The sequence below is a fragment of the Amphiura filiformis genome, chromosome 14 (assembly GCF_039555335.1).
Source record: "Amphiura filiformis chromosome 14, Afil_fr2py, whole genome shotgun sequence".
Classification (NCBI taxonomy): Eukaryota; Metazoa; Echinodermata; class Ophiuroidea; order Amphilepidida; family Amphiuridae; genus Amphiura; species Amphiura filiformis.
Window position 1 is genome coordinate 17,747,060 of NC_092641.1, and position 23,776 is coordinate 17,770,835.

At 35.8% G+C, this 23,776-nt stretch overlaps 1 pseudogene; it reads right to left on the reverse strand.

The window, feature by feature from the left end:
* The window catches only part of LOC140169247 (orexin receptor type 2-like), a 173,961-nt pseudogene extending 155,392 nt beyond the window's left edge, over nucleotides 1–18,569 (reverse strand).
* Nucleotides 18,570–23,776: the final 5,207 nt, after the last annotated feature.

The window sequence follows — 23,776 nt, forward strand, 5'->3', positions numbered from 1 at the left end:
TGAACAAGTCAATCTACATTTGAAAGTGTGGGTTCGATTTCCAAATTAGCCATAGCTTATGTTTTGGTGAACAAATATAGACCATCGAAATATTTCGACCCAGATTATAAAATAATAGACACTTGAAGCCTACTCAAGTGTCTCTTCATATGCATATCGCATACACGGCGATCGATTGAAGATTGAAGCTATGTTACTTCTAGTATGGACTAGGTAGACTTTTATTCAACTGAGTTATTTATTGCTCGACTTGCGATTCTGTGGTTGATTTCTTTTTATCATGTGGATTTAAACTGTGTTCTAATTTGATTTATACGGCTGATTACTGTCTGACCTCACCTAGATTAAATAAATATTATCGCTGTAATTTTGCAGGAAAATTAAATCCATGCACGCACGTTTGATGTTCTGATTTTAATCAAATGGTCTCAAATTGTTCGTCATACAAAAAAAAAGATATTTATAGTCTGCTCCATCTGGGATGTATCGTTTCATAGGTAACATCGCCGAATAGACCAGAGTCAATACGGTTTATTTGGGTATGTTGGTCAAATTAGGTTCAAACTACACAAAAGTAATTTGTAATCTTGTAATAACGATTCAGAAAACGCATAGTTTGGCCTATCTGTGACGTTATATAAATCTAGACATGAGCAAGAATTAATTATCCCTTTAGGTCAGTTTATGATAGTAAAGCTGATTCTGAGCCTCGGTTATTCAAATAAGTTCACAATATTTTCCTTAATTCTTGACTATTTGTAAAGCGCCGTATACATAAGAATATGCACACACATATGTGACGTGTCATGTCAAAAGGAGACATTTTTGGGCAGGTTATCAATTTTAAGATTAAATTAAATATAGAGATATTTTGCTCCACAGCGCCGTTTTACCCAATGAAATCAGACATTCCTAAGCGAAGATATTGAGTTCGGTATTATAAAATTGGAAATTGAAATCCGGCCTTTAAAAATATTATTGACAATGTTGAGAGTAGGAATTACCTTGAAAAATGTTTCAAAAAATACAAGATGTCAGGTATATTCCGGTCTGAAATTATCAGACAATATTTTTAACATTAATAACTTCACAAATTCACAACAAATTACCAATTACCACCGGGTAGATTTTTAGCTATTTCTCCATTTACGATCCTGCCCAAAAGTGTCTCCTTTTGACATGACACGTCACATATTATTGATATTTTTACATCATGCGTGCAGCCTTCGTATAACAAAATATAACTTATTTATAACGTTTTTAAAACGTTTTTGTGTTTGCTGGGTATAGCACTATGCATTTTTTTTAATTTTTATCTATCGTCCCTGAGAGTGTAGTGACATCGATTAATGGGCTCGGCAAAACCGTTTGGTTTGACTATGTTGTAAACAGCGCTAAGGGACATGAATGTTGCTGTTTCATATAGATTAGATGCCAATCTGACGAAATGAGTACAACAATTAAACATATTTTTGAAATGGAAATGAGATAATCAATGCATTAAATGGAACAAGTGATTGTCAAGTGTTTTATTCTTGAATTTAAGAATTACCCACCTGTTTCTGTCACAGTAATCAGGGAAACACGTAGCCTTTAATGTGAAGATGACATTAAATGGGCCAATTGCAATGAGGCGTACATAATATCAGATCTTTCAGTCGATTCTGATTTATATAAATATTTATTGAGAAATCGACGAAAGTAGTTAATACCAACCCAGAGGCTTTTTTGAAAAATGTGTCTTAAATTTAACAAACTAGATTTCTCGAACAGAGGAAGTGCTCAAAAATTACTCGAAAAAACTAGTTTGCATCTATGCAAATATTTGGCCGTACGCACCCCGTGTCACCTGACCCACTTTTATTCAACTGAGTTATTTATTGCTCGAATAAATGAGTAGATTGAGATAGAGAAGAGAGGGGTAAGGGGTGTGGGAGGAAGGGGAGGGACAAAGTGAAACAGATGGAAGAGGACATTTGGAAGTGGAAATAGAAGGGGAGGAGAGCTCGTGAGAGGAGTATTTTTGACCGAAACAAATGGATTTTGAGAAGGAATAACATTGGTAGGGAAGTAGTCTACTGTAGTAGACCATATTAATTTATCATCCCCAAATCCCTCTGACCTGACAATGAAAAATCCACCAATCCTGTTCTGATTCAATGTGTTATGTTTTATGCATGAAAAGGTATGAATTGTTTATAAAAAAATGAATGCAGCGCAGTCTAGTAGGGAAGCAATGGTATTCCTCTATTCGCAACTGTTTAAATTTTTCAAATCAATAAAATGAAGTTATGTATGAACTCCTGAATTTATTTTACCATTTTTGAAACACCTGCTCAATAAAACCTTCTAAAAACCCGGTACATGTCAATGAGTCATTGTTTTATACTGTAAGATGATTATGGGTGACTGGATTATTGTATATATAAACATTTACGAAAACAAAAATATCATTAAATCAATCAAAATATTGATATCTAGAATGTTTTTGTACATAACATGTATATAGGATGTGCAAAAGTGTAACTATTTTTGAAAGCATCATTTCTTGAAAAAAAGGGGTTATTTTTGTAATTTTAGGGGGGTAATTTTTTTGGAAACTCATAAACTATGCACTCTAAATGTATGATTGATGTGTAATAACGTAAATACGTCGCAGTACTTACTATTTCTTGATGATTTAATAGCATTTAATTTATTTAAAAAAATCGAATAAAACGCTAAAAGTTAAATAAAGGTGATACGTTCAGTGAAATTCTGAATAGCTTCAGTACAGCTATTTTATGAATACACTTTAAATCACCACGACTGCTTTCCACAATGACAAAGTAAATAAACTAAATTGATATCCGTCTAAATTTATACCACTTAACGAAATATTAAGGGTGTGTACCCGTTGAAAGGTAGCTTTCCCATAATACATAATACCATAATTATTAATATTCATCTAAATTAGTCGAAATGTAAAATGTTCATACACTGTTTTCGCGTAAAAAAGTAAAGGTTCTAATATCGTCATCTCGGAGAGGATTTACTTACTACAGTATGAGTCATGATCAAGTCGCTGTGATCATTAGCGCTAATCCGGCTTGAAATGTGTGGGGGGGCAATCGGTCCGAATTGTCAAAAGGTGGCTGAAAAGAACAAAAATGAGCCATTATTAATTGATCAATGTTATTTTCCCTTGCTTGTCGCTATATACACGAGAGTGATATGAGTTGGAACCATTCGCCTATTTAGTAAATGACGCTCCGACGCCATTGGCTTTCATTGACATCAGTAGTAGGAGCGCTGGTCTACATATAAACCCAGGTTCCCAGGTTCCCAGTTTCAATTCCTGGTCAAGGGTAATTTTTCCTCCTTGACCTATTCGAAGGAATAAATGACGTTATGTGTTTTGGATAGTTTTTACATCACATTTTTAAAACGCACTACCCTGTGTCCCGGGTGCGGTATTGTTTTCCGCAGTTAGCATCAGCATCGCATACATTGTGCACGTAAGTATATGAGGTTAGATTCCACGGTGTTCAGTTAAATAACAGAAGTTTAATGCCGTTATTATTTCCTCTTACTTAAGGGCTCGGATAGCAATGTTTCGTAATCCTAACCCTAACCCTTATAGGCGGGACACCACGTAATTGCTTAAACATTGTTAAACGAGCTCCCTATTCAAATGTTAACTACGGTAAAATTATTCGCGTCCCGGGGTACCAGTCTCGTTAATAACATTAATGTTCGTAGTCGTATGACATCATCAAACAAAATTGTTGAACAGTGTAACATTTGTGATTCAGCCAATGAGTGTGTGTATACACTGTGAACGTGATCACAGTCCACCTTGTCACACGATTAACACGAGATTCTGTGCTTGATTTCCTTTTATACAGTGTGGATTTAAACTGTGTTCTAATTTGATTTATACGGCTGATTACTGTCTGACCTCACCTAGATTAAATAAATATTATCGCTGTAATTTTGCAAGAAAATTAAATCCATGCACGCACGTTTGATGTTCAGAGTTTAATCAAATGGTCTCAAATTGTTCGTCATACAAAAAAAAGATATTTATAGTCTGCCCCATCTGGGAGGTAACATCGTCAAATAGACCAGAGTCAATACGGTTTATTTGGGTATGTTGGTCAAATTTGATTCAAACTACACAAAAGTAATTCTCTTGTAATAACGATTCAGAGAACGTATAGTTTAGCATATCTGTGACGTTATTATAAATCTAGACATGAGCAAGATTCAATTATCCCTTTAGGTTAGTTTATGATAGTAAAGCTGATTCTGAACCTGTGTTTTCACAACATTTTCCTTAACTCTTGACTATTGGTTAAAGCTCCGCATACATAAGAATATCCACACACGTATTATTGATATTTTTACATCATGCGTGCAGCCTCCTCATATGAAATTCATATATAGCACTATGCATTTTCAACTTTATCTATCGTCTCTGAGAGTGTAGTGACAGCGATTAATGGGCTAGGCAAACCGTTTGGTTTGACTATGTTGTAAACAGCGCTAAGAGACATGAATGTTGCTGTTTCAATTACGTCGTAGATGCCAATCTGACGAAATGAGTACTACAATTATACATATTTTTTTAATGGAAATGAGATAATCGATGTATTAAATGGAACAAGTGATTGTCAAGTGTTAATTCTTGAATTTAAGAATTACGCACCTGTTTCTGTCAAAATACGAACAGTAATCAGGGAAATACGTATCCTTTAAATTTGAAGATGACATTAAATGGGTCACTTGCAATGAGGCGGATATAATATCAGATCTTTCAGTTGATTCTGATTTATATTAATATTTATTGAGAAATCAACGAAAGTTGTTAATACCAACACATTGGAATTCCTTTTAAGAGGCTTTTTGGCAAACTTTGTCTTAACTTTAACAAACTAGATTTCTCGAACAGAGGAAGTGCTCAAGAAATTTACTCTAAAAAACTAGTTTGCATCTATACAAATATTTTGCCGTACGCACCCCGTGACGTGTCACCTGACCCATTTGCTGGGCGAACAGTGGCTTCACATCAATTTGCTCGTGTAGTCACGTGCAGTTTTAGCCCTAAACTTGCCTCCGCTTGTACTATTTTTTCTTTTTTCCTTAAAAGCTCAATTTGGAAGTTTGCTTAGTGTTACCTGTTGTCAATTATCAGGTTTTATTACATTCAGTAATGTCTTATCAAGGCAGACAAAAACGATTTCATAATTACAGCGTTAATGTGGTCAATAACTTACACATTGCATCAAATAACTTATGATATTGAGGTGTGTACTGAGGATGGCAAACGAATGATACTTGAAACTTTCATTGTCCTCAATTATTCCAAGTTATCATGTATTTTGTTTCAGTGGATTGTTACTTCTCGAGGTTTTGTCCTGTCATTTTGAAATTTGCCATTCACTCACAGTTTTACTAGTGCCTATACCTTATTAACCCTAACCGCCTAGGGGCTTTTTGGCGACGGAAGGGAAAGAAGGAAAGAATAAAGAGAGAAAAGAAGGAAAGAAGTTGTTTGCTCTGGGTGGGATTCGAACCCGAGACCCCTCGCATGCCAAGCACTCGGTCGGCGACACTTTGCCACGGGTCTTGGGCTTCGCTGGTTAGCGAAACCGTGCCTACATATCACTTAGGGCGATTGCGTCATCACACCACGTGGGATGCATGCACGAACAGCGCATATATCAAATAGTATTTTGTAGTATTCAGGAGCGTTAGGGTTAAGGAAGCCTATACTGAGTTCCGATAGTGGTAACCTAACCTTAACCGCCTAGGGGCTTTTTGGCGACGGGAAGGGAAAGAAGGAAAGAATAAAGAGAGAAAAGAAGGAAAGAAGTTGTTTGCTCTGGGTGGGATTCGAACCCGAGACCCCTCGCATGCCAAGCACTCGGTCTGCGACACTTTGCCACGGGTCTTGGGCTTCGCTGGCCAGCGAAACCGTGCCTACATATCACTTAGGGCGATTGCGTCATCACACCACGTGGGATGCATGCACGAACAGCGCATATATCAAATAGTAGTTTGTAGTATTCAGGAGCGTTAGGGTTATTTTGTAGTATTCAGGAGCGTTAGGGTTAAGGACACGGTGGAGCAATTATAGGTTTCAACTCACATGCGTAGAGTCAAGATCAAAATTCTTACAGCGCGAACGTGTTGATCACTTGGGCAAGACGCTTTACCTCACTTGCCTAATCCACCCATGTGTAAATGGGGAGCTGATAGGAGCTGCGTCCTTATTTAAGCGACATGAGTCTGGACGTGAGTCCGCTGTATCTCAATGGCAGCGAATTGTGTGACAGTGTGGTGGTACCATACGGTAATACACGTTAAATCGTCAACATTTGCAATCGTGAAAATCGAAGCTAATTGGAATCTCAACAAGACAAGAATAATTATCATCCCATCGATGTGAGATGAAATATCACGTAAATCAAATATTTGTTGAGAGAACTGTTTAAAATATCTGTTTAACATAATTATCACCTATTACATACACTTGAGAGAGTATCTCAAACCACGATCCGCAAATAAGTTCATCAGGATTGTCAACCATCTATCTATCTCAAATCTATTCACCTACACTTTATAATAAACAACTGAAAGTAGTTCAGGACCAAGTTCGTTATACATAGTGAGTCAATACCCTTCTCCTCAAAACATTTTTTGCTGTGGAGAAACTTCAAGTGGGGGCACAGTGGAGCCATATACATGTAGTTTATAACACGGACTACGAAGGAGATGGGGTATTGATGAAACCCTTGATCTTGTATTGTAAACGACATAATGTACAATATTATATTTGGTACCGATTTAGTGTAATGGGTCTCAAGTGATACCAAAATAAGTACGAACATTCCCCACATAATGTCATAATATGCTCGCAACATCATCCTATATTTTAAAATGTAGGGAACACACGATCTATGAAAATTGTCACTGGATTTTTTCCTGTCATTAATTTTACTGGAGAAACTCACCAACCCCCTGCAATATTTGATTGATTTTTACCACTAAAGTGATCGCAAATGATGGATCTACGATTAGTTTAAGTTGTGTTGGCGTAAACGAACGCGTTTTTTTTAAAATGTATGATGAAAAACCTCGGGTCAGTTTGGGTAGGTGGGGTGATAACAGCTCCTACATCACTCTCTAGCACAGACGCATTCCAGAGACAGGCCATACACATCATATATCTCATCGAGCAAGAATTCTTCTCACTCCAAGTTCATACTTTGGCCCAACGTAGTATAGCTGTTTCCACTACAATGTTCCATCGAATGGGCAATAAGAACAAATTCTAAAACTTATTCTGTTATTCATGAATAGTACTTCCTTCCGTCTACACCCACAAATGGATTGTACTCCCGCATCACATCCTTGTAATTGTTAATTGCGCCAGCGTAAAAAAGAGGTCAACCTATATAGGCTCCAACCCGTCTGTATTTGATGTTTGCCTCTGTCTGTACGTACCTCGTGGTAAAATCAACACATTGGTTTAAAGATGACCAAATCATTTGTCCATCCCGTTTGCAACAAATAATTAAGTCTGCGAAAAGTAAATATCGGCAAACACTATTTTTGCATATCTAGTGCAAACCTTGGGTTTGGGATGTTGTCATTTCGACATAAGAGCTGCTAAATCAGAAAAGTTGGAGTTACGCAAAGTGAGACAAGAGACAAAGTGAAGAGAAAGATGTATAATTCCGATACTTGCTTCATTTCATTTCAAAACTTTATTTAAACACGGTAAGAATCTGATTCAGCATAAATAGCTGTTTTTCCACTGCTTGAAAACAACATACTTGTTAATGGTGTTCTTATCAGGTGCTTGACACGCAACACACTGGGTATTTTCTGGCTGGCCGTATTATGTCTGTAGTGCCTCAGGAATGCTACAAATGCGGGATCACTTTTTCTCCTTGTCTCCTTTATTTTTTGCGACGGCGAACCTGGTGAAAATTAATGTTTATTTATATAATTCCCGTCGATCATGCCACTGTTTTTCCGTGAAAGAGTACTGAATTTGAACTTTGCGCAAACAGTTGGTATTATATTATTGTAGCCTAATTGTCAATGGACTGTTTGAATGTTAAGGAAGAATTTAAACTTTAACCATTTATTTTGCCGCCCATTCTTCTTCCGCCGCTCCTCCATTTTTGCCGCCGTCTGCTTTTACCACAAAGCCCCCCCCCCCAATGAAAAACATGCGCGCATGTCTAATATGTCTGGGCGAGCATGGACATATACATACGAAGATGGACTATTTGTTTATATGGCATCTGAAAAAACTGCTTTAAAATAACTAAAATTAACCAAGTTATAGCCAAAAAAATACATGTTGGGTTTTGATGTTTCGAAATGGTATATTAACTCTTTTTTTTTCATTATATGACATTTTTTTGTAATATTACCAAAATGCTCAGCACGGCATCGGTCTTTAGTAACTAATCACCCTACATAAATATAACTTTCAGCTTCAAGGGCGCACTGCCATTTAAAGGTGTTTACGGTAAGTGAGTTGAACAAGAAAAGTCTCATGTCAGCCTATGTTGAGTTTTTGATCATTTGGAATCTAAATCATCGTGTTTCAATTGATATTGCTGAAGTTTAACTGCTGAACCGCCATTCTCCCATTGAAAACTGTGTAATAGATAATTCTATCTGACCAATTCCCTTTTCCAATTTGCCGCTCCATTAGATCGCACAACCTTGCAATACAAATGCCAAAATCTCACCTTGTAAAAAAATAAAGAAAACATAATTTAATAGGCCCATAAAAGCAAAGAAACCCGCCAGATTGACCATAATGTTACACACTGAACGCCTTGATATGTCTTGACATAAAAAATATTAGCATTATACCCATGTTTCTCTATCTTTAGGTGCCTTATGGTAATATCAACATATTGGTTTAACTATGACCAGATCATTTGTTCATCCCGTTTGCAACAGATAGTCAAGTGTACGAAAACCAAACATCGGTCAGTGCTGTTTTTGCATATCTAGGGCATACCTCGGGCTTGTGTTGTTGTTGTATTGCCATCATAAGAGGTGCTACCCACCATACCACTACATTGTAAGTATGCACATGAGACAAAACAGGGAGCAAGATGCATAATTCGGATGCTTGTTGGAAAACTAAATACTTGTTCGTGTTTTTCTTCATTTATCTTGTGCTTGAAAACTAACATATATACTGGATACTTCCTGGCTGAAATGATTGTAGTGCCTAAGGGAGGCTGACGAATTATCGGACAGGATATGTAATAGTCAATCATGGGACCGGGGTGTTTATTAAAGGTGGACATATCAAGGTCATAATATAGACGGATCTCATATTAACCGGTATATGTGATGCGATCAAGCAAAATCAGTCGGAACTCGGAAATATTAAATTTTCAGGTTTTTTTTTTTATAGAATAGTTGAAATCATTTGTAAAGCTGCATTTTGCAGAAAATTTCATTGAAATTGAGCAACCAGTTCCAAAGATATGAGCAAAACTTTCCAAAACAAGAGGAAACAAAAAAGAATAATATTTGCTTTGTTTGGCTATATCTCAAAATCAATATTTCCGAGTTCCGACTGATTTTGCTTGATCGCATCACATATAGTAAAGTCAGAACATATACGAATACGTTGTTGGAGTTTTAAGGGGATCCATAATTTGTTTTGGGTCTTGAACAATGAGGGGGCAATGTTAAGTTTTGGAAAACAAGGGAGGATCGGACAATTTTGAGCGTACGTAAGGAGGGCGCGTTTTTTTTGGTGTTTTTTGAAAATTCCACTCCCGCGGCGTAAATTTCGAACAGTCCCTAACTTCTCTATAAATAATGACACTTTTAACACTTCAGATTTAATAAAATGTGTTTTAAAGAATGACTGGTTCTTCAGATCCACCAGACATTATAAAATTTGGTAACATTTCTTCTCGATACACCCAGTTCAATATCTCACGCAGGCTGATATGAAGATGCTGCACAAACCACACTTGTTCATTTAATTGAGCATCGGACGTCAATAATGAAGCACAGGATGTCCTTCAACATTTCACATTAAGTTTTAATACTATGTAGTAATATGATTTTTGATGTCACTCGTACGTAATGTCAAGTTTCCATGTGATTTATTCGCTCATAAAAGAGGGTAAATTGTTGAAAACCTCGTTATCATAAATAAATCCATATACATGTACCTTTGAAATATAAACAGCAAAAAGAACCGAATGATATACAGACAACGAAAGAACATCCGGTGTGTAAAATATTTTGGTTATCTTATAAATTTGTATCCGACATCATAATATTCTTATAAACTTAACTGGAAAACGGTATACCATTTCTCATTCATTACAGCGTACAAAGCATTGTTGCAATTGCTGGCATGATAATTATCCTATAACGACAAATGTGTACAGATAACATTTGAAGCCCAGCGAAGAATATCTTAACCGAAGGCATTAATGTTTATTTTTGATTAATTTACGTAAAGAAAAAGAGGTCTGAAGCTAGTCGGTGCAGAGGTTGCAACTGCATGGAATTTCATAAATAGTGTATTGTTCAGCACAAACTATATTATAAGAGCAAATAGCCCGTTTATTTGATGCATTATCTAACCAGTCTCATTTTCCAAACTTGAAAAAGGGAACTTAAACAAGTGGATTAGTATACCATATTGTCTTAACGGAGACTTGATGAACCTTACATAATCACCTTCTCAGGGTAGCTTAGACAGCACACATATTACCATAATTGTATTCAACCTCTTTAAAGCTGTAAAGTGCATAAATAAATGAAAACCTAGTACACTCTTTGTACATTTACAACTGGAGTATAGTGGTTACGTAAAGTAATACTTTACGTAACCACTATACCCCAGTTGTTTTACAAGCGATGGTATACTTCCAGACAGTAGATAATCAAAGTCATAAACAATGACCTTAAACGCATATAAATATCGTATGATTCATATGGGTGTATAATTTCGTTTTATTTAGTTATCATTAATATTGGATTGAATAATGACCTTAACAGTAGCGTGTGGGTTTGATATAAAACCCTGGAAAGGTATGGGAATCAATACTCATTGACATTTATATTTTACAAATGCATGTCAGAGTGTATTCAGCAAAATAAACATCTCACAAAAATTAACTAACCCCTCTTAAATAATGACGATTATTCAAAAACGGGTGATTGTATTACAAATCTGTAAAATGCGTTGGAAACAGAATTTATTTCTGGCAATTGACTAAATATTGACGTCACAGTGTTGCCCAAGATTTAAAAGTTGCAGTAAATTATATTGCTTTTGCATTCAGTGTAATGGAAGGAAATCTGTGTAATGATATCTGAGTGTTTTTGTATTGTAAAAAGTTGTATGTAACTGCAACTTTCAAATCTGGACCTCACTACATTCAATTGACCGGTGTTTTATTTTTTTTCTGGGCTATCGTATCAAATGAGGTGTCAAAATGCGCAGAAATAAATTCTGCTTCCAACGCATTTTACCGATTGTTAATACAAATGCTCCTTTTTGAATAATTGCCATTATTTAAGGGGTGATAGTTACTTTTTTTTGAGATGTTTACCAGAACACGGCGGAGTTGCTTTGTTGGCATATTGCAGCGGTTGTAATCATGAACATCGCAGATTTACTGTATGAATGGCCAAGTGGTCCAAAAAACGCGTAAGATAAACGTGTAAGGTTACACGTGTAAGATTGCATCTTATACGCGTAAGATTGCTTCTTATACGTGTAAGAATGAAGCGGGATTTTAAATTGACGAATCACAGAGTAAGAAATCAGAAACAACCAATCATCTAACGCGTAAAAAACTTCAACCAATAATATGTAAAGACGTTTTGTGATTTGTAACACCCACGACTTCTTATACGTGTAAGATTTGGATTTTAGTGATGGACGATATGTGATATTATTGGCGGCGTACCGATGATAATGAGAGCACGTCACCAAAATCGTAAACGAGGCATTTTCTTAATTTGTATTGAGTGCTACAATGTCCTGTATTTTATGACGAATCTCTGTCAGGAATTGTTCCGACTGTTGGTCCGTCATGGTCACATCCCGATTTATCTCACTTTTGACTACTTATCAGTTATCTGGAGTCAATTAATACTCATATCAATTAAATTTCAAGAGGTGATGGTCCCGGTGATGGTAAAATAATCACGTTTGCGAAAACTACTGCGGTGCAGATCGATATCGAGGCTGAGATTATTCGACACTCGTCGTACCAGTCAAATCGGAATACCGTCCATCCCTAAGAGGCAATTCTTACGCGTATAAGAAATGATATGGTGAGATTTCATTGTTCGAAGATGAATACGCGTAAGATGATAGGTTGTTTGGGGTTTAAATATGGGTTCTTTATATATGATTCGTCAATTTTAGCATCCCGCTAGATTCTAAGACGTATAAGATGCAATCTTACACGCATAAGATGCAATCTTACACGTGTAAGATGCAATCTTACACGCGTAAGATGCCATCTTGCACGTGTAAGGTTACACGTATAATCTTACACGTTTTTTGGTCCACTTGGCCATTCATATTACTGGACCTTGAGACGCTTGAGATTGTTGCATTTACAAAGAATTGAAAGGTCGCTCACCACGTGCATATTAAGTTTCGTAGGGTGTGACTACATTTCCTATTCAAGGAATTGTGATCACGTACGTTTTACACATAGAAAATCAAAAAAATGTACTGCGGCTTTCGGACTAGATGTGGCCTGTACATAACAACATTTGAAAATGTCTTGTACTGCAGAGTTAAAAATTACGAACCTGCACTACAAATTCTCATCTGAAGAATACGAGATAAGCTGAGCACAGTATTACTCAACAAGTTCAAATTAATCGGTTTCAAATGACCCTGATATTAATCCTGAGAAAACGAGAATCCATAACCCTTGCATAATCGCTGAAATCCCTAGATATCTTGTTGCAGTGGAGCCGTACAATCATGAATCATTAATTGAGTTTAGAATCAGATGGAATTGAATTGACTGGACTTAATTTAGTTACCTTATCCTGCTTTAAATAAATTGTTTAAGTAATCAAAGTCGAAGTCGTTTCCTTCAAGAATATCCAGAGTAAGGATTAAGCACTAGCCTGCTGTTAATAAATGCTACTGCTGAGTACTTGCAAGTGGTGTGTTTATTGTTGGTTTGTAGCCGTGTGTATGGGCAATGTATACAGGGGTAGGGGTGTGTGGTGTTTGGGGCTGATTTGGAGTGAAGTGTGGATGAGAAGCTTTTTTAGTTGAGCGATCACGTAAAATGACTATAGTCATCGGGTATGGAATTACATGACATGAAACTCGAGTTACTCTCGTCCACGGTTGTTTGATGTATATAGAATTGGCTTCATTATTAACTAAATGCAAACTATAGATGGCGCTATTTATCCTAAATCATATTTCTTTATTTGCAAGGGGTAGGTGATTAATACTGCCATTAAAACAGCTGGAATAGGTAAAACAAGCAACAAGGACATTTTGGAAACATATTTTATTAAACAATAAAATGAATTATTTGCATTAAAAGCTTGAAAGAGTAATTTCCGGTTACTAAATAGCGCCACCAATTTTGTCATTAAATGATACATTTTATATCCGAAAAAGCTTTTAAAATGCTACAAAAGTGAATAATTTTGTAAAAAAAAGGGGAAATTAAAGTTGAGAATGACTCAAAAGCATCTGTATACATTAGCATGATATCATATTTAGCTGTTTAAGCCTAAAACTTGGTTTTGCATGATGTTTTGTTTGAAAAACTAATAAATGATCCCATCAAACAACCGTGCGTCTTACAAGTGTAAACATTAAACCCTTTTTGAAACCCTCAAGAGGACTATCGTTTATATTGTGATGCATATTATGTACACATTGGAATACACAGTACTTTGATCTCGAGACAGGTAGTGCCTACAAATATCACATTTTTTTTAAAATTCATGTCGGAGTAGCCATTGTCGTTCAGCTCCGTTTTTTCATTGTCTACATTAGAGTGTTGATGAAAAGTTACACCGTGAAGATTTGAATGGGTACGTGATTAAACACGCACTCTGAAAAATTGCTTAATGTATTGTGATTCTTAAAATATGTGTCGCTTTATGAAGATGTTTCGTTTCGACACTGTTTGCATCATAACCGAACGACTTACACATTGTAACTGAGATAATGAATTATCTCGTCAAGCCCGCTTCACAATAATAACAAATTAATTTCCCCAGAGGCCATTACTATTCACAACAGCCATCTAGCAAACACATAAATGCTCTTAAAACGTGTATTCAAAACGTTTTAATAACATTTAAGTTTTGGGTTATATAAAGATCATGAATACGTTTTTAAAACGTAATAATTATTTGACCGATTAAACAGATCATTGTGTCCTGAGACCTAGGGAAAGCACATAGACACACCAGTAGTTTAACATCAATAATTATCTTTATTCTGTGATTCTAAGCATCAACTGGCAAGCGGGAACAGTCACTATAAGCTATAAGGTAATCGTCTCTCTGTGCATTGACATGCTGACGAAATATCTACTTTAATTACCCAAATGCATAATTTGATATTCATAATAAACACCATTGGCAAAAGGCACGTGAAACAGATATATGGCTGATTTTCTGAGTATTGTGATAGGTTCAATGCTCTTATGTTCATAGTAGTGTTCAGGTGTGTTTGTAACTTAACGTGCCATTGTTCACGCCTAGCTAGCCAGATCTTATGCATGTGTTGAATGCAAGTAGCAGAGAAGTATAGAGCACATCATTCATCACCACAATATTGACTGCGAATTCACAAAGGTTTTAGCCAAGGATGGTAGAGAGTACCGTTAGTGCGGGAGACCACCCAACTAAATCGCGATTAAGGACTGGAATTGCCAACCTTTAACAACGCCCTCATTCGACAAAAAGTCGCGAATGGTCAAGTCCACCACAATATCTTAGGACTTGTTCTGATGAGGATGTGTGTCACACATCGAAAATATAAGGTTAGTGAATTTTGGTGCTGAAAGTCAGTTGAAATATCTAGAAATTGTTTATCCCAGCACATATGAACTTACATTCGAGTATCGTTCATCACCTTTGTGTATTTTTATGTGCCATTGTATGTTCAAATATTGTATGCTAGCCAGATATTATTCATGTGTTAAATGCAAGTAACAGAGAAATTTAGAACACATCATTCATCACCGGTATGTATTTCATCATTTGGATCACACAATGTTTTGTGCGTATAGATGAAAAAACAAACTTTTGTGCTTTCCATAGACCTTTTAAAACTGAGTCATTTCGATCAAATCAGAAGCATGAAATAATTTCCCCGATCGCGCGCGCATAAAAGCACCTCTTCGGCATCATGTACAGTGCAAAGTGTTTGTGTTTAACAAGCATCATAACTGCGATGAACTTTTGATGGTCAATTATTGATGAGAACGGTGCATTTGGCAATGATACTCAATGTGCAATCAGCGTGTGGTGGTATGCATTGTGCAAGAAACTGACTTGTGGAAGAGGTGATGTAATAATCTTAAACATTTAACTGACGAAAAATATCGAACAATTGATCATTTGATTGATAAATTAAAAATATTTTCCATCAGAAGAAAATCGTGATTAAATTATATTTATCATTGTTATGTTGGTGTACCTTGCTCTTTTTCTCTCTAGTTGTTCGTATCAGGGTATCCTCTTGTATCACTTATTGATCCATAATGTGTTTTGTGTCCTCGTCCGTTTTCATTTTTAGTAATTTTAATCACACATTACGCTTTGCCGTACTCAACTTATCCCTGGGCTTTACTCGCAGGCTGCACTCTCCAACCATTATTTCCCTCGATCTCTCATATATTCAGCTGTATTTTGTCTTCTATTTATACTTGTTTGTGTTTATCAGTTTCTTTCTCTAGCTCTATCTTCTCAGCGTTATTTCATTGTTATCCAATAGGTATTTGATCTAGTTTTTAAAGCTCCCTTTCTTCGTTTCCTGTATTCTGAAATCTAAGTCAAGATTTCCTGCACAACAGTCTAATATTCTTTTCATTTCGATATTGCGATTGATATACCTACGTGTAGATTGCATTGGGTATGTGTGTTGTTATGGCGATTAAGCAGAACCAGCTAGTTATATATTGAAAGAATGTGGCTTTATCTCTCGAACTGAGATTTTAGGATTATATTGTTGATAACATTTGGTGTTGAGATTATATTTAGTAAAACCAACTCAATTGTATTTATCACGATCAAATATTTTCCTTTTGGGAAAGAAATACAATTTTAAATATTTGTGATGGAAATGTTTGACTTAATTTACTTTCATGTCCTAACATTAGCTTTCATACGCAATACTTGGAAAGTATATAATCTGAGTCAATTAAAAACTGAATTTGCATGGTGAATTCATAGATCAAAACATCAACAAAATTATTAAGCATAAAACATCACGGTACAAAATCAGAAAATATTAATTGCACCAAGCGACTTTCATCAAATGCTTACTTTTTTTGTAAAGTCAAAACAAATCAATAAATATATATCATATATTGAACACGTCATGAATGGACATGTCAAGATATCAAAACACACACCCCCACCCGACTCATCAATATGGTAAAATGATTTATTTTGAGATTGTTTTGCTGTGTTACCATTAATGCGTAAGGATTTGTCTTGCGCCCTCTAGAGGGTCTTGGCTGGTAAGGAAAAATGATCTAACTTTAAAAGAGCTCATTTTACCACATTAAATACAAGGAAAGTGACAAAAAGTTTCAATATAGATTATGCTGTTTTCAAAACGAAGTACGGTGGTAATTTGACGATTTTACCGACGGATAGAGCGCCCTTATATTTCCCAAGGTATGGATTTATCTCAAAATGTCCAAATTTCAAGTTCGTTTTACCACATCAGGGCCTTGGGATCGATGGAATACAGTTTTATTTTATTATTTCGCGCAACAATTACCTCGATGAAGTAAACAGCATTTATTACGAAAACATTGAATAGAGGTACAATTTAAAATTGCCTAGTAAAGAACACCCACGAAAAAAAAATGCGAACAAAGTACACATTGTATATCACTTACCTGAAAATAAGGTATGAATCTACAGGCAATTTTACCAAAGAACCACGTTTCCGAAACATCAACAACCACTGTTATAGGTAAACAAAGTACAGATACTAAAATGTCGGCAAATCCCAAGTTCACAATATAATAGTTTGTTACGGTCCTCATGTGTTCATTTTTAACACAGCGAAGCAGACGAGAGAATTTCCCGACAATGCAGCTAAAAGAACGACGGCGTAAGCTGCTATTAAAAACCATTCGTATACCTGTGGATATACCATCGCTTGTAAAATATCGTATAGATAATCATAATTGTCGTAAGCAGATACATCATAATCTGTAGATTGGGTTCCTTCTAAGCAACAATTACTGTTGCTCTCAAATATTGGAGCCATCTCATCATCGCTGGTACTATTGTATCCTGCCATTGTGGGATATCTTGTTTCTTGATTTTCCTGATTAAGATAGGGCTAGTATTTGTAAAAGAGCCTTAAAGAGTTTGGTAATCGCTCAATTTGGCATCTGAGTGTTTGCATCGCGTTTGTAATAACTATTGTGTTGCGCTATGCTTCTCATGTCGATGAATGAATCTTCATAATCAGATGCATGTCAAGCCATTCACTGAAATTTGTCTCACAATTAGTTATACTCCAATCAAGATGTGATTCAAGAAAATAGAAAATAAATTATTTACGCTTCTCATTTCATTATATGCCCTAATCCACATTCTGAGATTGCTAATCTCGTTGAGGTTCGTGCAGGTATACGGTATTTAAGGCATCATATTAAATATCTTTTTTGCTTGTCTAGTCTTATTGTGAAGCGTACGGACTTGGGAAAACTTCTTTTGTATACGATTTGCTTGAATTGTATTAGTTACCAATTACAAATAATCAAACAAAAATTGAATATGTCTGTGCAAGTGATCAATTTTAATTCGTCGTTAAACCATCTACATCAATGTTTTTCCTGGTTTTGAATCCAACACAACTAAATCCCGGTATCCATATCCTGCATCCAAGCGCATGCAGGTAATACGTCAAAGTCTCCTCTAACAGTGACCACTCATCGTGTGATAATAATAGAAGTTACAGATGTTGTGTACTATCCATTGATGGTATCAATAGCATACCTATAATTTCTCTATTGTGTTCGCAGTTATTATGACGATTCCTTACCGAAGAACACCTGACGTAATCCTATACATCCATACGTATAGCTTCAATGTTGCCTTGAACATTACAGTATGTATGCTATTATAGTGTGATATATTTTACAATGCTTTTCAAATAAACAGGCGTCCACATGTAATATCGTATTACTTTAACAAGTGCAAGCCATTGTGAAACACAATCACGAGTTATATAGTTATTACATGATCAAATGCGAAATCAATCAAGAGATTTGCATTAAAACAAATGAGAGGTCAAATCTACGTTTTGATTGAAAGTTCTCATGTAAACGTCTCATACAAGTGTCAATGACTCATTGATAACCAATTACTGGAAGTACATGATCTAACTTTTGTTTCTTTTTTAGCAAACAAAACATAGGACATTGTTTTTTTTTTGGAGGGGGAGGGGTGGCTTAGCAAGATGTTTTGCATAAACCCCTTCAAAATTGTAGAGTGTTATCTGTGGTTAAACTGTCCAATCGTCCTCGATCCAATGTACACATTAGTATCATTATACGACTTTTGTTCAAACACAACCCATTCCTCTCTTGTTCCAGCCGATATAAATTTGTCAGACAAATTAAATCCTCAGCATTAATTTCTCGATATGTACAAATGTGTCAATGTCAGTTAATTCTACAATTTCTGAGAAATCCCCTCAGACAAGTTCCTCGCTGGAACAAAGTCTTATATATTCCTCATACTCGTATCCAAACTCCCAGCTACACCAGACACCTGGATGATGTGTATACAGTGCTACGGGCAAAGCCCGCTGAAGTATTACACTAAGCGATAGATATGCTCATCTCTTACGCTCTAGAATCTGCCTTGAAGTTGAAGCAGAAATGATATATTGATGCGAAGCAGTCTTTACTCACTCTCTCATAACCAAGTGATGTACGCAGATTACGCTATATGAGTAGACGGCACCAGCACAACAGACGATTTCAAACTTACCCACCAAATCAAGCAGACGGAGACGAAATGTTTAAAACTGATTTTGCGCCACGATGTCACGTGTTTCAATAATTACACTCACAGCGCCATCTTATGGCGTAGTACCTGAACGGGGCTTCTGATCAATCAGCGATTCACACTAATAATTTCAGTAGTATTGTACGCTTAGTGTAATGATGTATGTGTTCGAGATCGTTTAACAAACACATTATAGTAGGAGTGGGCTTTAAAGAGGCTGGAATTTGTTGTATTCTTCTAATACCAACAACATGAAATGACAACATTGTTGGTCTGAGACACCACTATTATTTTGCTGAAAACCAAATAGTTCGCGTTTTCTTTATTCATTATGGGGATGTGTTGTATCTGCCTGTATTGCATGTCTTGGTGGTATGTTAAAGTTTAGGAACACATAGTCTCAAATTGCAAAATCAGTCCGAAGTCGGGCATATTTAATTCAATATGATTAATCATTTGTAAGGCTACGTTTTACAGAAAACCCCATTGAAATTGAACATTTTTTTCCAACGATATGAACAGTATAAGCGTTTCTAAACCAACAGGCAACAAGAGAAATGATTTCCTTTGTATGGCTATAACATTACCGACTTCCTGCTGATTTTTCTTGATCACACCACAAAATCAATCAATGTGTAACTTTTAAATGCTCTCTTTCGGTATAACTTGACAGAACAAAATCACATCGTAAAATTATTAATACATTAACCATTTTGGTAATTTAGGTTTAATGTCTTTACGTCATTGTCTTTGTCTTAAGGCAGCTGGTTAAAATTGTTAAAAAGTGGCTGAAACGAAAAAAAATGGGCCATTTTGTCAAAATGTGGAGGGAACACGTCCCCCCTGTCCCCCGGGATTGACACCCATGCTGGTGAGCCGCGATTCCAGATGAAATACACATAGCAACTTTGGCAAGTCGTGATACATTGTAATAAATTCGTCTTAAATTAAGATTTAGTAGTATATATAGTTTATATTATTCACAAACAAATCGTGACCCTAAGGCCAAATTACAAGTGCTTTACATTATTGAAATGTAACAGTAAATACATTAAGTTGATACAATTTAAATAAAAGCATGACAAACTCAGTAAAATAATTACCGCGATGAATAACTACAAATTAATTGAAGACAACTTAATATACATTACAGTGGTGCAAGGTAATAATCTTCGTTATACAAAATAGTTCTTGGTCCTTTCAGGAGCTTTCGGACATCATTTAATTGTATTTGTATTGTAGAGGTCCTTAGAGTGATGCTTTAGTGAACCTACTATACAAATTGCCCAGAAGATTATTATTATTATTATTATTATTATTATTATTATTATTATTATTATTATTATTATTATTATTATTATTATTATTATTATTATTATTATTATTATTATTATTATTATTATTATTATTATTATTATTATTATTATCTCTCTTTTATGCAGCTGCTCGCAAGCATTCAATCGACTTGCAGCTGTTAGGAAGGAATTCATTCCAAACTACACCAATAATATATTGATGCCATAATAGATATTATCATAAATTTAGATGCCTAAGAGAGTTCTTAGTGTGTAAGTTATAATTTAGAGATCACACGTCTGGTTATCAGTTTTGAATAAGGAATTTATTCATGTCAAACAGAACTTATCATCCAATGTTTACTATGTTGTTTTAAGCATTGTATTATTGCAGCATATGGCAAGGGATCTGATCAATATCTGATCAAGAATCATGAATGACGGCGTGGTTGTTAGAAATAATGCCATGATGAATGTGGATTTCTCCAAACCACCGATGCGGGCGAGTTTATTTTCCAAGTGTTTATTCACTTGATACTGTGTTTGAGACCGTTCAATAGGGAGGAGGGGGAGGGGATAAGAGAAATGGGAATATATTGGGGGTCTTGACTCTTAAGGGACGGGTCTAAACTTTTACTTGAACCATGGAGGTAAATATATTTCCCTTGGGAAAACAAGGGAAAATTTGATTTGGTCGATTTTTGGTCAACACCCATCCTGGTGTAAATATTGAACGGTCCTTTCACGGGGTTTCTTTACTCTAGTCATTTCCAGTGAATAAATATGGATATTTGTCAGCGTGACTATTGTATGCTCCTAGTGAATTGGTCCACGAGATTGAAAAGCAACTTCAATATCAATACATTTCTGTACGATAAAAACCGGTTGAGTGGGATGACCACTCATATTCAGATGTGTCCATTTTCAGTGGGATTAAAAAAAAAGTAAGAATGCCATGATGAATGTGGAATGTTTCCAAAAGACCGATGCGGACGAGTTTATTTACAAGTGTTGTGAACATACGTTTTTCTTCTAAGTTGTTTATTCACCTGAGACTGTGTTTGAGACCGTTTAATAGGGAGGAGGGGGAATGCGAATATATCGGGGGTCTTGACTCTTGAGGGACGGGGTCTGAACTTTTACCAGAATAACAATGACCAGAATAACAAAAGTTCAGTGATATTTCTTTGGTATCAATTACCGTAAAACCACGATAGTTAGCATATGTCCTTACTATCGAGCGCTTTTGAAACATGCAAACATGAAGAGCCCCATCCACAAAAGTGTAAATGGTTATAAGCAAATCATCGATACACATAGTTATATACGATCAGGTAAACAGGTAAACAAGCAAATTTGTGTCTCAACCCCATTAGCTCATTTGGTAAAGCGCCGGACGCTTAATTTCTTTCTGCAACCATAATGGGCCGCAATATATCACTAACCGCATAGTCCGAGGCAAGGTTCATTATTGTCAGGGTTAGGGTCTAAGGGTTAGGGTCTTATGATTAGGGTTAGGGTAAGGGTTAGGGGTTAGGGTTAGGGGTTCGGGTTAGGGTTAGGGGTTCGGGTTAGGGTTAGGGTTAGGGTTATGGTTAGGGTTAGGGTTAGGGGGTTAGGGTTTAGGGTTTAGGGTTTAGGTTTAGGGTTAGGGTTGGTGTTAGGGTTAGGGTTAGGGTTAGGGTCAGGGTTAGGGTTAGTGTTAGGGTAAGGGTTAGGGTTAGGGTTAGGGATTAGGCTTAGGGTTAGGGTTAGGATTATATTCGTATTTATTAGTACTAATATACTAGTAATAGTATATTGTGTGTATGCACTTTATTCCGTAATCAATAAGTATCATAAACACCTTTCTGGCACAACGAATCATAGCACGGTCGTGTAGGCATTAGACTATGGATACATATATTGTGGGTTCGAACCCCAGGTAAACCATTGTAGAATTTTAATTCTATCGATTTCTTTTTATTTTAAGTAAGAGGAAATAATAATGGTATTAAAACTCGTGTTATATCTAGCCTCTTAGGCCTATAATTACATCTATGTACTATGTGTTATCGCATTGCGGCCCATTATGGTTGCAGAAAGAAATTACGCGCGCCGGACTTTGGTACAATTTCATTGTGATTGTCTGTTAGTCTCAATATCTCAAATAAGGATATTAGGCAGAATGAGTCAATGGGTGGAATAAAACGAGACATTTTACAGATTTGTGTCTGCTTAAAAGTCAGTCCGCTTAACCCACGAGTCATTGCAACATATAATAGAATAAAGTAAACACTTTGCTTTCACATAAACAAGTATTGTCAGTTAGTAAGAATGATATGATGACTGCGGAAAGTTTCTTAGCCCTGATGCAGATGTTTTTCTTTCGAAAATATAACAAACAGGTTCGAAGCAATCAAAATAACATTTACTTGTCAGAAATGTCACCTCCTACACCTTCTGTGGGATAACCCAATTCAGCTTTTCAATTCATTTGTATTTAAGTGGATTCGTCGCTACGGAACAGGTACGTAAACAGCAATAATAACCCTGTGGTCTGTGGTCTTCTCAATGTCAAACGTCGTTATAAAAATGACAGTCATAGTCACCGTGATAATAACAATCGTAATTCTGTAGTAATTTAATAACTGTATCATATTTATGACTTCTGTCATGTGCCGCATCACAATATTGTTAATGTTTAAATATAGCTTTCTCAAAACAATGTGTCGAACATTTACTATCACGCACATATTATACTGACAAAGTAAGTCAAGTATCCCAGAATTTTTTTTAAATGAGTATTTGTTAACTTTTTTTCGTCCGTTAAGACATACTAGTATTATCAAGTTGTCGATCAAAATTGTTGATCAGATGACATTGGTTGGAACAAGAACAATACATACACATTAAACCAAATGCTGAACGTCCATTCCGTAAAGGTCAATCAAAAATATATAATTCAATATGCGTCCGCCAGTTAAACAAATAATGTGATAGCTTGATATCAAATAAACTTTCAAATTAAGATTCAACAAGTTGAAGTTGTTTTTACATCTTTTAAGGGTAATTCATAATTGCCTTTCAAAATAATGTTATTATTGTTAAATTGTAAATCTTACTCTCATATTTAACTTCTGTTTCACGATGGTGCCTTAACGTGGCTACGGCGTGCTATTTCCGTCCTGGTTTCCGTCCAAATGTTTGACATGTCTCTGAATTATCCAAAT